Genomic DNA, 12,257 nt, shown 5'->3' with positions numbered 1-12,257 from the left:
ATTTTTTTAAATTTACTTATCATGATATATGTATTGCTTCAGAGAATTTGGCAGCTGATAGCATGATAGAAAGTGAGAAAGAAACATACGTCTAACACTCCTTCAAGATTACAAAGCCTGGGGGACCCTAGACTCTGGTGGGTGAGTGTGCTTTAGCTCTCCCAGAACCAGACCTTCATGGCACTTCAGGGCTGTTTCCAAACCATGCCAATTAGTGCCACCTCCCCTTTTATGTGTTGGAATTAGACTTAAAATTAGACATTAGAACATAAGCTCCCTGAGGTCAGAGACTGACATGCTTAAATTTGTATTCCCATTGTCTAGAACATAATAAGTACTTATTAAATGTTTTAGCATTCATTGCACTGTTTTAGAAGCTAGAAGTAATGAAATAGGCAGATTTCTCCCCTCATCAAGCAAGATGACAAATATCCGTTGACATTTACTTATCATTTTATTTTATATTTTTTATTAATACTTTATTATTTTTTGTTTTATTAAATCTAAGGATATACCCAATGTAATTTTTTTAGAATTCTATTTCATTTTTAGGCCCACATTTTTCTTCCTCCGATGTTCCCCCCTCTACCTTCCCCAATAAAAAAATCAGAAAAATAGAACCGGTGAGGAGACGGAGACGGGGACAGAGAAGTAGTTGTAACGGTTGAAGAGGCTATCTGGAGCAGTAGTCTGTTTCTTTACCGCTGTCGGATCCGGGAGGCGGAGATTCAGAATCCAACCTTTTCTCCCTCTCCCCACCGGTGAGATTTTTTTGATCTTCAGCTACACTTGTGGCTGTTTGACTCTTGCCATCAAACACCATGGCCAGCAATGTCACCAACAAGACTGACCCCCGTTCCATGAACTCCCGTGTCTTCATTGGGAATCTCAACACTCTGGTTGTTAAGAAGACTGATGTTGAAGCCATCTTCTCGAAGTATGGGAAGATCGTGGGCTGCTCTGTTCATAAAGGTTTTGCCTTTGTTCAATATGTTAATGAGCGAAATGCCCGTGCTGCTGTGGCAGGAGAGGATGGCAGAATGATTGCTGTCCAGGTACTAGATATTAATCTGGCTACAGAGCCAAAAGTGAATCGAGGAAAAGCAGGTGTGAAGCGTTCTGCAGAGGAGATGTACGGCTCTTCCTTTGACCTGGATTATGATTTTCAACGAGATTATTATGACAGGATGTACAGTTACGCAGCACGTGTACCACCTCCTCCTCCCATTGCTCGTGCAGTGGTGCCCTCCAAACGCCAGCGTGTATCAGGAAACACTTCCCGCAGAGGCAAAAGTGGCTTTAATTCCAAGAGTGGGCAACGGGGCTTTTCCTCCAAATCTGGCAAATTGAAAGGTGATGATCTTCAGACAATTAAGAAGGAGTTGACCCAGATAAAACAGAAAGTGGATTCTTTATTGGAGAACCTGGAAAAATTTGAGAAAGAACAAAGCAAACAAACAGTAGAGATGAAGAATGATAAGTCCGAAGAGGAGCAGAGCAGCAGCTCCCTGAAGAAAGATGAGACTAATGTGAAGATGGAGTCTGAGGGGGGTGCAGATGACTCTGCTGAGGAGGGGGACCTGCTGGATGATGATGATAATGAAGATGGGGGGATGACCAGCCGGAGTTGATCAAGGATGATGAAAAAGAAGCTGAAGAAAGAGAGGATGACAGAGACAGCGCCAATGGCAAGGACGACTCTTAAGCACACATTGGGGTTTTAGAACTCTCGTCCCATTATTTCTTTATCTAGGCGCTTGTCTTTGATCAAACTTTTCACCAAATCCTCTCCCTTAGTATCTTACAGCACATGTTCACTGTTGTACCCAAATTTATCCTTCCCATGTTCATTAATTCTGCCCTGCGCCTAGTTCCTTTGCCACTTCCTTCAAATCTCCTAGTAGTTATATTAAGTCTCCTGTAATTTTGCTCTTTTAATTTTGATATCTCTTTATGACTTAACAATAAAAAGGATGTATGGTTTAAAAAAAAAAAAGAAAAATAGAACCCATTAAAATCATGTATAGCCAAGGCAAAATGAATGCCTACGTTGGTCATGTCATATACATAAGTACATACAAATGCACACAGTTTGTATGTATAAATTCTATATCTGTATGTGTATATAATCATATGTGTGTGGTATATATGTCTACAGAAAGTATGTAGCACGTTTCATCACAAGCCCTCTGGAATTGTGGTTGTTCATTATGTGGATCAGAGTTCCTAAGTCTTTTAAAGCTGTATTTGCAGTATTGTCATTGTGCAAATTGTTCTCCTGGTTCTGCTCACTTCATTTTAATATTTTGTTATTCAGTCAGTTCAGTTGTGTCTGACCTTTCATGACCCCATTTGGGGTTTTCTTGGCAAAGATACTGGAGTGGTTTGCCATTTCCTTCTCCAGCTCATTTTATAGATGAGGAAACTGAGGCAAACAGCATTAAGTGACTTGCCCAGGGTCACACAGCTAGTAAGTATCTGAGGCCAGATTTGAACTCAGGAAGATGCGTTTTCCTGACTCCAGGCCGGCACTGTGTGCACTAATTTGTCTTCAGGAGATACCCAGGTCCACACCTCCCTCTGCTACTCCAAATTGGAGAATCCGCCCGAAACGTTCACAAGGACTATTGTGTCCGACCTGTGATAGGGCATTCTGAGCTCGCATTGATCTGGTCAGCCCCAGGCAGACACACTTGAACTTGACTCTAACATGGTGATGTCATTGTGGTCCTCTTTGAGAACGAAGGACCGCCACCACCCTTGGGCGACTCTGGACCAGCCACTTAATCTTCCCAGCTCTAATTCTATGACCCTGTGACTTCAAGGAATCCCATTTTCCCTAGCTGTAAAACCAATAGTCTCTAACTTTCTTAACCCTTTTGTGTGTGTACAATCTGATAAAACCTACAGACCCCTTCCAGAATAATTTTTTTAATGTATAAAATAAAAATACAACAGGATTACAAAGAAATCTTATTTAAATGCAGCTATCAAAATGTTCTTACTAGCCATGTGACCTTGGGCAAGTCACTCACCCCCAGTTGCCCTGCATTCTCCCCTCAAAAAAAAACAACAAAAAAAAGATAAAACAAGTTCATGCACCTCAGGTTAAAAAGCCTTGCCCTAAATCTGTGCTTCTATATGATTGATATTTATGTTGTCATAATTTTCTTTCTTTTCTTTTGTCCTTTTCAAAGCAAACTATCAACACTTCAAAACATGATGGGCATCTTTAAAAATCTTCCTTTATGGAGAAAAATTAGGAAAATAGATCTTGTGATCACTTTGGTCTTGTAACCAACAATAATATGTCTGAGAAGTTCATCTTGTTTTCACAGAACTCCCTCTGAATTTTTTAATTTCCTTTGAATGTACTACTGTAGTGTGGTGTGAAGGGAGATGGTTAACATGCCCTGGGGGATCAAAGATGAGCCAAAAGTGATGCTGGCCCACTCACTCATATAAATCACATCAGGCCGTTTATTTAGGCAAATATATAGAGAGAAACATGTACTATTTCTTCCGCACAGTCACTCCAAGGCCCCAGGCTCCCCAATTCGAGGATACACAACATGCAGCAACACAGATGTCATTAGAACATTTGCCAATCAGCAGACACACAGGCACGGTTTGGGGTCTTCTGCCCTGGCTCAGACAATATAAGCAAAATATGCTGGGTGCAGACTTCTTAGACCTGGCATACGGAGCCCCAAGCATGGGAATTCTGTCCACTGACACAGATCATCTACTTTTTGGTGATGTATTGGCTCTGAGCCTGGGACACTGAGCCAAACTCGAATCCAGGCCTCCCTGGCTTTGGAGTCTCTCTCCCCCGGTATTCCATGCCACCTTCTCTTTCACCTATGATGAGCTTACCTGGCTGGGGGCCATAACCCAGCCCTGGGCCTGTCAGAATCTCTCTTTGTCACCTTCCAGTTGCCTGATCAGCATGCTGAGGTCGGGGCGTGGCTAGCCTTATCAGCCACCCCCAGGGTCCCAACAGCTCTCTTTCCTGAAAAACCACCAGCTTATACCAGCATTTAGCCCAGCTCCTAGCAGGCACATCCCATCTACAAATGGCCAATATTTAGCAGGAAAAGGCCCAAATAAGGCCCCCCAAGCCTTAACTCCTTCATGACCACTTTCCACCTGGTGCCTCTTCACTCCTTTTTACCTGATGCTCCTTGCCTCAGAAAGCCCCTCTTGACTGTGAATATGTGCTGGGTAAACTCACTGACTTGCTTTAACTATATCTTGCCTCTGTGGTTCCTTTTCTACCACTGCCAGAGTCACTCCCCAAGCATGCACCTTACCCCAAGCCAGTTCTCCTCTGCATCAAGAAATGTCCAACCACGAACCATTGATGAGGGCTGAACCTACACCTCTCCCAGTCCTTCTACCCCAGCAAGGACTCAGGGCAAGAATCTTGTGCCCCAAATGGAGGGAGCCCTTTCCACTCTGACTAGTACCCAGCTTGGGACTAAGACCTGGCCCTGAACCTTACACTCCATGATCCTCTCTTACCCCTGACATATGAGCAAAGTTCCAAAGATCTGCCAAAGCAATGCCCGCCCTCCAGCAGTTCTAGGATGCCCCGGAGCCTATCAACCTCTGCCAGGACTGGGTCTAACCTCTTCAAAGCTGCACCCACCTCCCACAATTCCTCTTAGGAATAATAGAGATTAAGGTCTGGGAAAATAAACCCATGTCCCAGGGAAACGTTTTCCATTTCTCTATCACCAGCACTTAGCACAGTACCTGGAACATAGCAGACATTTAATAAATGTGTATGGATTGAATGATATCCAGACTGGGACGAGGGGCCTTCGGTTCCCCTCCCCCCAACCTCATTAGCAGAGGTAGGAGGAACAGAACCCTCTCATTTTATATCACAAGGTTCAGAAATCCATCAATCCATTTATAAAACCATAGAGTAACCCAATAACACAAGGCTTAACCCACCATGGCAAGAGAATCAAATGCCTAAGTGCTCGGGTTTTAACCTAGAAAGAAACAACAGGGCAAAACCTGGGCACACATACCATCTCAAGCTGGGAAACAAACAAAAATAATTCTAATCTGGAAAACAATCTTCCAGCCCTGGCCCTGGAGCCTCAGACACTTATTAGCAGTGTGACTCCGAGTAAGCTGATTAGCCCAGATTGCCTCCAAAAAAACCCCAAGTTTGGCAAAAGGATGGAAAAATGGCACAGCCTGGGTCCCAATCTTCCCTACAAACAGGTAGGCTTGTTCCATTCCTTAATCTATTTCAAAGAATTGATTAGGAACAAATGACTTCCCCTCTCCCTTTTGAATTGTGTTTCCTGTTTGAGAGGTGTATCTAAAAATAAGTGGTTGGATTACTGTAGTGGGAAAGGTACTTAACATGGGGTCTATGAACTTAACATTTTTGAGGAAATCAAGGGGATGGCCATCAATTGGGGAATGGCTAAACAAGTTGTGGCATATGAATGGAATGGAATACTATTGTGCTATAAGAAATGAGGAGCAGGTGGACTTCAGAGAAACCTGGACAGACTTAGAGGAACTAGTGCTGAATAAGGTGAACAAACCAAGGAGAACGTCGTACACCGTGTTCGAGGACCGATTTTGATAGACTTAAATCTTCTCAGCAAAGCAAGGACCTAAAGCAATTCCAAAGGACACATGATAGAAAACGCCAGCCACATCCAGAGAAAGAGCTATGGAGTCGGAATGCAAAACAAAGACTATTTTCTGGAGAAGGGCCGGGCTTGTTGTAACAAATTGAGACTTGGTGAGAAATGACTCGCCAGGTCCCCCAGGTGCCAGGGTTGAAGCCTGAGATCTCTAACGACAAATCCAATGCTCTTCCCACTGTATGTCACTGCCTGTTGTGATTCCCATTTTCATTGAGTTAATAAAACTTTTATATAAATCAAGAAATGTTTCCCACAAGATGTCAGTGAAGAAAATGGAGGGAGAAGAAGGCTTGAAGTAAAGAGAAAAGGGGGGGGCAAACATTTATTAAGTACTCTCTATGTGCCAGGCACTGTGCCGAGACCTTTACAAGTATTATTCAATCCTCTCAACAACCCTGGGAAGTAGGTGCTATTATGACCCCCATTTTACAGTTGGGGAAACTGAGGCACACAGAGGTTAAGGGACATACCCAGGGTCACACAGCTAGTAAGTATCCGAGGCCACATTTGGACTCAGGTCATCCAGACTCCAGACCCAATGCTTTATGTACTGTGCCACAACTCTGAACAGATATTCTTTCACTGGCACGACTGACAGCTCCATCAATGATGGACCAGACAGGTAGGGAAAGACAGCTGTGTTTCCCCTTCTTTTCAGGAAGATCATTTGATTGTTTTACAAGACAAGGGGGAGGGGAAGGAAAGAGATAAAGTTGAGAGCAAGTGGATGTTTTTGTTAGAAGGATACTGAGTTGCATTGGAATTAGATGTGCAGAAGAGACAACAGAAACTGAAAAACATGGGATTTCACAGCCCTCCTGCTAAGTAGACTACCCAGCAGGGAGCTAGCGCCCCCTGCTGCTGCTCTGGCTGTAAAAAAGCAATTGACAAGGAAAGACCAAAATGTTCATAGGAGCCTCTCTCCCTCCCTCTCTCTGTCTCTGTCTCTCTCTGTCTCTCTCTCTCTGCTCTCTGTCTCTGTCTCTCTCTCTCTGTCTCTGTCTCTCTGTCTCTCTCTCTGTCTCTGTCTCTCTCTCTCTCTGTCTCTGTCTCTGTCTCTCTGTCTCTGTCTCTCTCTCTGTTTCTCTCTCTGTCTCTCTCTCTGTCTCTCTCTGTATCTCTCTGTCTGTCTCTGTCTCTGTCTCTCTCTCTCTCTGTCTCCCTCCCTCCCTCCCCCCTAAACCCCACCCCCATAAGTGTGTGTATAGCAGCAAGGAACTGGAACCAGAGTAGGTACCATCCTTAGTAGAATGCTTAAATAAATTGTGCTGCCTAAAAGTAATGAGACAATCAATATAATGTGTACAGAGACATATGGAAAGACGAACTGGTGCAGAGTAAAATAAGCATCAGGTAAACAATATGCAGAAGGAATACAACAATGTAAATGGAAAACAAACAATCAAAAAAGCAGCTAAGTCTATCTAATTATAATGATCAAGCTGGGTTCTGAATGAGAGGTGAGAAAATTCACTTCCCTCTCTTCATTTAAGAGGTGGGGGACTAAGGGCACAGAACACTACGTGTACTGTTAGACTCAGTTTTTATATTAGTTTTTAAGAACTGGCTTTTTTTTTAATTCTTTGTTACAAGGGATGGTCCTCTGGGTAAGGGAGGGATGCATTCAGACATGAAAGTGATATAAAAGCAAAAAGATATCAATACAAATTAAAGAAGAAAAGGGCCAATTGATAGAGCTCATAGGTGGTTTGTTTTTTTTTTAAAGGAACATTTATAGTCTGGCTGGGTCAAGGACTGAATATGGAATTTTTATGTCAATGACCTAGCTCCATACACCCAGCTTGCCATTCCAGCAGAGACAGAATTGGGAATGGTAAACAATTTAAGGAGAGACCCTTAGAATCATTAGGCTGATTCTCCTTTACACAGATGACCTCTTGATCACTACCAGCTCTAGTCTTCTAGCAAAATCTGACTTTATTCTCAATCATTCAATCCATAAAGATTTATTAAATACTTTTATGTTCTGTGCTAGGTGTTAGGCTTACAAAGTCCAAAATGAAACATTACTTCCTCTCAAGGTGTTTACATTATATTAAGGGAAATAACATGTATGCATTCACACATATATGTATACTTTGTCCAATCAGGAGATGTGCTATGTTTTTTTAATTTTTTAATCATATTTTATTTTTTAAAATCAGCGACAATGTAACTTCTCTCTCTTTCCCATTCCAAACCCTTTCCCACAAATGAAAGAAAAACAAAACCCTTGCTATAAACATGTATAGTTAAGCAATTGAACTATTGACTATTTCAGATATATAGATGTAGATATATCCCATTTCTGAGGCTTTCACTTCTATCAGGAGATGCATAGCATGTTTCCTCATGAGTCCTCTGGAATCATGGTTGGTGGTTACATTGAACAGAGCTCTTAATTCTTTCAAAGTTGCTTGTCTTTCCCATTTTGTTGTTACTGTCTAAATTGTTCTCTTGGTCACTTTGATAGGCTGCATTTTCAAGAAAAAAAAAATAAGAATTCTCCAGCGGGTAAAATTAAGCAGATACGTGATGTGTCAGGTGGTTCTGCCAGAGGAACGTTCCCCAAGCAAGAGGTGACAGTTTCTGGGGAGTTTGGAGCTGTACAGACAACTTCCACCCCTTAACCTTTCTCTTCTACAGGGCTACCTGGCAATGATACTTGGCAAAAAGCAATACTGGCTTGAAGAGGTGCAATAAAAATGGTTGGCACTTACTAATTTTTAAAAATTGGTACAGTTCTGTTTATTCTTTCTTTATTCCCCACCCCCAACCGGAGCAGATAGCATTTACTAAAAACAAAAAAACGGAAAGTCAACAATGTAAAATCAAGCGTTCCTACACCCATTCCCAAAATGATTGCTTCTTTCCTGTATCTGTCTCTTTGGAGAGTCTAGTTTTGGATGCTGTACTCACATCATAACACATCACTCCCAGAGAAGTGTTGGCCAAATGTTTGTAGTAATGGCATTACGGGGTGCACGGGGTCTCAGTCCCCCAAGATAAAGAGTACTGGTCTCCCCCACCTGTTTCTTGTCCACTAGCCTCACGCTTCCTGGTGTAGGTCTCTCTGTCAGCCTGCCTCCATCACGCACATTACGGTTTGCTATAGATAGCCCTGTTCCTTCTTGCTTTGGCTGAATGCCTTTTCTGTGGGACTCATATTCGAGCGCACTGCATGTTTTGTGGCTCTGTTGTAATGAAATGGGATGTCCCGGAGATGGCAGCAGAGTAAATTGTTTCCACAATGTAACTGCAGTACTTAAAATCTCAGCAAGTTCCTAGGATCATAAATTTGGGGCTAGAAGAGGCAAAGGTTATCTAGTCCGACCCCCCCCCCACACACACACACAACTTTTTTTTTTTAACAGACAGAGAAACTGAGACCCAGAGAGACTCAGTGACTGGTTTAGGATGACAAGGGTCATCCTAAGGATGCCAGAATCTGGTCAAACCCACGTCTCTTACCTCCAGATAAAATCAGTCAACAAGCATTTATTAAGCATCTATTATATGCCAGGTACTGTACTGGGGATAAAAAGACAAAACAAGAGGGGCGGCCAGGTAGCACAGCGAGTAAGAGCACCGGCTCCAGTGTTGAGAAGACCTGGAGATCGAATCCCGGGCTCAGACACTTAGCACCCACCCAGAAACACCTGGCCGAGTAACCTTGAGCAAGTTACTTAACCCCGATTGCTTTAAAAAAAAAAAAAAAAGACAAAACAAGAAGCAATCCCTGTTCTCAAGGAGTTTACACTATGTTGGGGAGACAACGTGCATATGTAAGTAAAAATATAAGGTAGTTATATAAAAATACAGGTGGGGTGGAAGGGCACCAGCTACTGGGGAGAGGGAAGGGTAGAGAAAGAAAAGGATTTCTAAAGAAGCTGATGCCTGCCGTGCTTCTGGAAGAAGGGGATTCCGCTGGATGTGGGAGGATGCATTCCAGGCATTAGGATGACCAGTGCAGAAGTAGGGGCATGCAAAAGGGAGTGTCCTGTGTGAGGAACAGAGAGAAGGACGTTTTGCCTGGAAAGAGGAGTCCAGGAAGGAGACGAATGTATAGAGTGAGGAAAGAGAGGTTGGGGCCAGGGCATGAAGGGTTTGCAAAGACAAGCAGAGGAGTTTATTTTTTCTCTCTGAGACAATAAATAGGAAGCCACTGGAAGTGACTGCGGGAGCGCTGTGATCCTCAGACTAGCACTTAAGGAAATCACTTTGGCAGATGTGTCAGGGAGGGAGCCTGGGGGTGGCAGAGAGACAAATCCCTCCCCACCCCCTTTTTTCTTTTTGACAAAACCACTAAGAGATAGAGAATGTGACAAATCTTTAAATCTTTAAGACCTTATTTTATAGATAAGGAAACTGAGACCCAGAGAAATAAAATGGCATGTCCAAGTTTTTCTAGGTAGAACTAGGATTTAAAGCCAGGCTCTCCAATACCAAAGCCAGAATTTTTTCCCACATTTTTTCTAGGGTTTAGTCCTCATTCTTTTTTATCCTATTAGATGTTAGATCAGAGAATCATAGATTTAGGAGGGAAAGAAAGGAACTATAGAGGTTCAATGCTCTCACTCTACAAATGATTCACTTGCCTAGGGTCACATAGGTGCATGGATTTGCATAGAGTAGGTATAAATGTTTGTGGAGCTGAACGTCAAACACATCCACAACACTGTCCAGGTCCAGATGCCACACATATTCAAAGAATCCCTAAGTTGTGGAACTTTGGGAGTGGGGTCGAGATTGCTAAGGACCAGGGCCTACAATTTCTAATTTTCTTTTCTCTCTTCTGGCTTCCAGAGTGAGGAGTGTTGAATGCAGACATCAGAAGGAGTTAGCTGATTTTGATCCAAATCAGTTTCCCCATTGCTGCACTGTATCACCAATCTGATATGAGCAACTCCTATGAATGTGTGTGTGTGGATCAAATCTCAAAGTATAATAAGCACTCTTCATTTAAAACTAAACTTGTATAACATTTATTCTGTACACCAGGACCAGACACAACATCACTATGGAAATGCAGGAAGACAAAGCTCAACAGGGTAACAAAAATATTTACACATATTACCAGCCCTGGGAGCAAGCCATCTCACTTCACTTTTACAGCCTGAGGCTTCTTGACAACGGCTACTTAAAAGGGTCTTAAGCTAAGAATCCTTCCCTGGGCAGGTCCCCCACCATCAAGTTTCCTTTCTCGAGATTTCTCCTCCTCTCCAGCAAGTTCCTAATGCTTAGGGAGTCCCTACTGCTGCTGCTGCTAGTTTTCTTAAGGCTCCACACTTTTTTCTTCTCGTTTTTCTGGTTTTTTTTTTCATTCAATTGACAGTTTTTATTAACGTGACAAAATTCTATGAAACACAATATGTTGTAATGGAAGAGAGATAAAACATTATTTTGTTTCATGTGAACCTAGAGCAATGATATATCTTCCTTTTTTCCCAAATTATTTATTTTTAGTTTTTAACATTCATTTCCACAAGATTTTGAGTTACAAATTTTTCTCCCCGTCATTACCCTACCCCCACCCCAAGATATCAAGCCTACTGAATACCCCTTCCTCAAATCTGTTCTCTCTTATATCCCCTCCCATCCACCCGTCAACCTTCTAGTAGGGCAAGATGGATTTCTATACCCCAGTGCCTGTATGTCTTATTTCCCGGTTGCATGTAAAAAAAAAATTTATATTTGTTTTTGAAACTTTGAATTCCAGAGTCTTTCCCTTCTTTCCTCCTCACCCACCCCCCACTGGGAAGACAAGCAATTCAACATGCATTGTACATGTTTAGTTATGCAAAACATTTCCACAGCAGTTATATTATGAAAGACTAGCTATATTTCCCTCCATCCTATCCCACCCTCCACTAACTCTATTTTCGACTTTGACCCTGTTCCTTTTAAAAAGTGTTTGCTTCTAACTACCCTCTCCCCCAATCTGCCCTCCCTTCTATCATTCCCCCTCTATCTTCCCCCTGCTTTCCTGTAGGGTAAGATACCCAATTGAATGAGTATGTTATTCCTTCCTTAAACCAAATTCAATGAGAAAAAGGTTGTCCCATTCCCTTTCACCTTCCTGCTCTTCCCCTCCATTGTAACAGTTTTCTGTTGCCTCTTTTATATGTGATAATTTATATGAGATAATCTATCTTTCCCTTTGTCCTCACAACATATTCCTCTCTCACCTCTTAATTTTATTTTTTAGATATCATCCCTTCATATTCAATTCTTCCTATGCCCTCTGTCTATGTATACATATACACACATAAGCACACACACATATATATTCATACACACATACACCCTCCTATACATACATATATGTATGTATACATATATATATATATACACATTCCCTTCAACTATCCTCATACTGAGAAAAGTCTTATGAGTTACAATTATCATTTTTCCATGTAGGAATGTAAATAGTTCAACTTTAATAAGTTCCTTATGATTTCTTTTTCCTGTTTACCTTCTCATGCTTCTCTTGCTTCTTGTATTAGAAAGTCAAATTTTTTATTCAGCTCTGTTTTTTTTTTCATCAAGAATGCTTGAAAATTCTCTATTTCATTG

At 42.0% G+C, this 12,257-nt stretch overlaps 1 pseudogene; it reads left to right on the top strand.

Moving 5' to 3' along the window:
• The first annotated feature begins 635 nt into the window (after positions 1 to 635).
• Positions 636 to 2,007, top strand: LOC138167516 (heterogeneous nuclear ribonucleoproteins C1/C2 pseudogene; annotated as a pseudogene).
• The last annotated feature ends 10,250 nt before the right edge of the window (positions 2,008 to 12,257 follow it).

Source organism: Petaurus breviceps, unplaced genomic scaffold (assembly GCF_028583685.1).
Source record: "Petaurus breviceps papuanus isolate PSGF00001 unplaced genomic scaffold, PetGlider_PUasm1.0 229, whole genome shotgun sequence".
NCBI classification, from domain to species: Eukaryota; Metazoa; Chordata; class Mammalia; order Diprotodontia; family Petauridae; genus Petaurus; species Petaurus breviceps.
The sequence above is the reverse complement of the archived record's forward strand: the minus strand, read 5'-3'. Positions and strand labels throughout refer to the sequence as shown.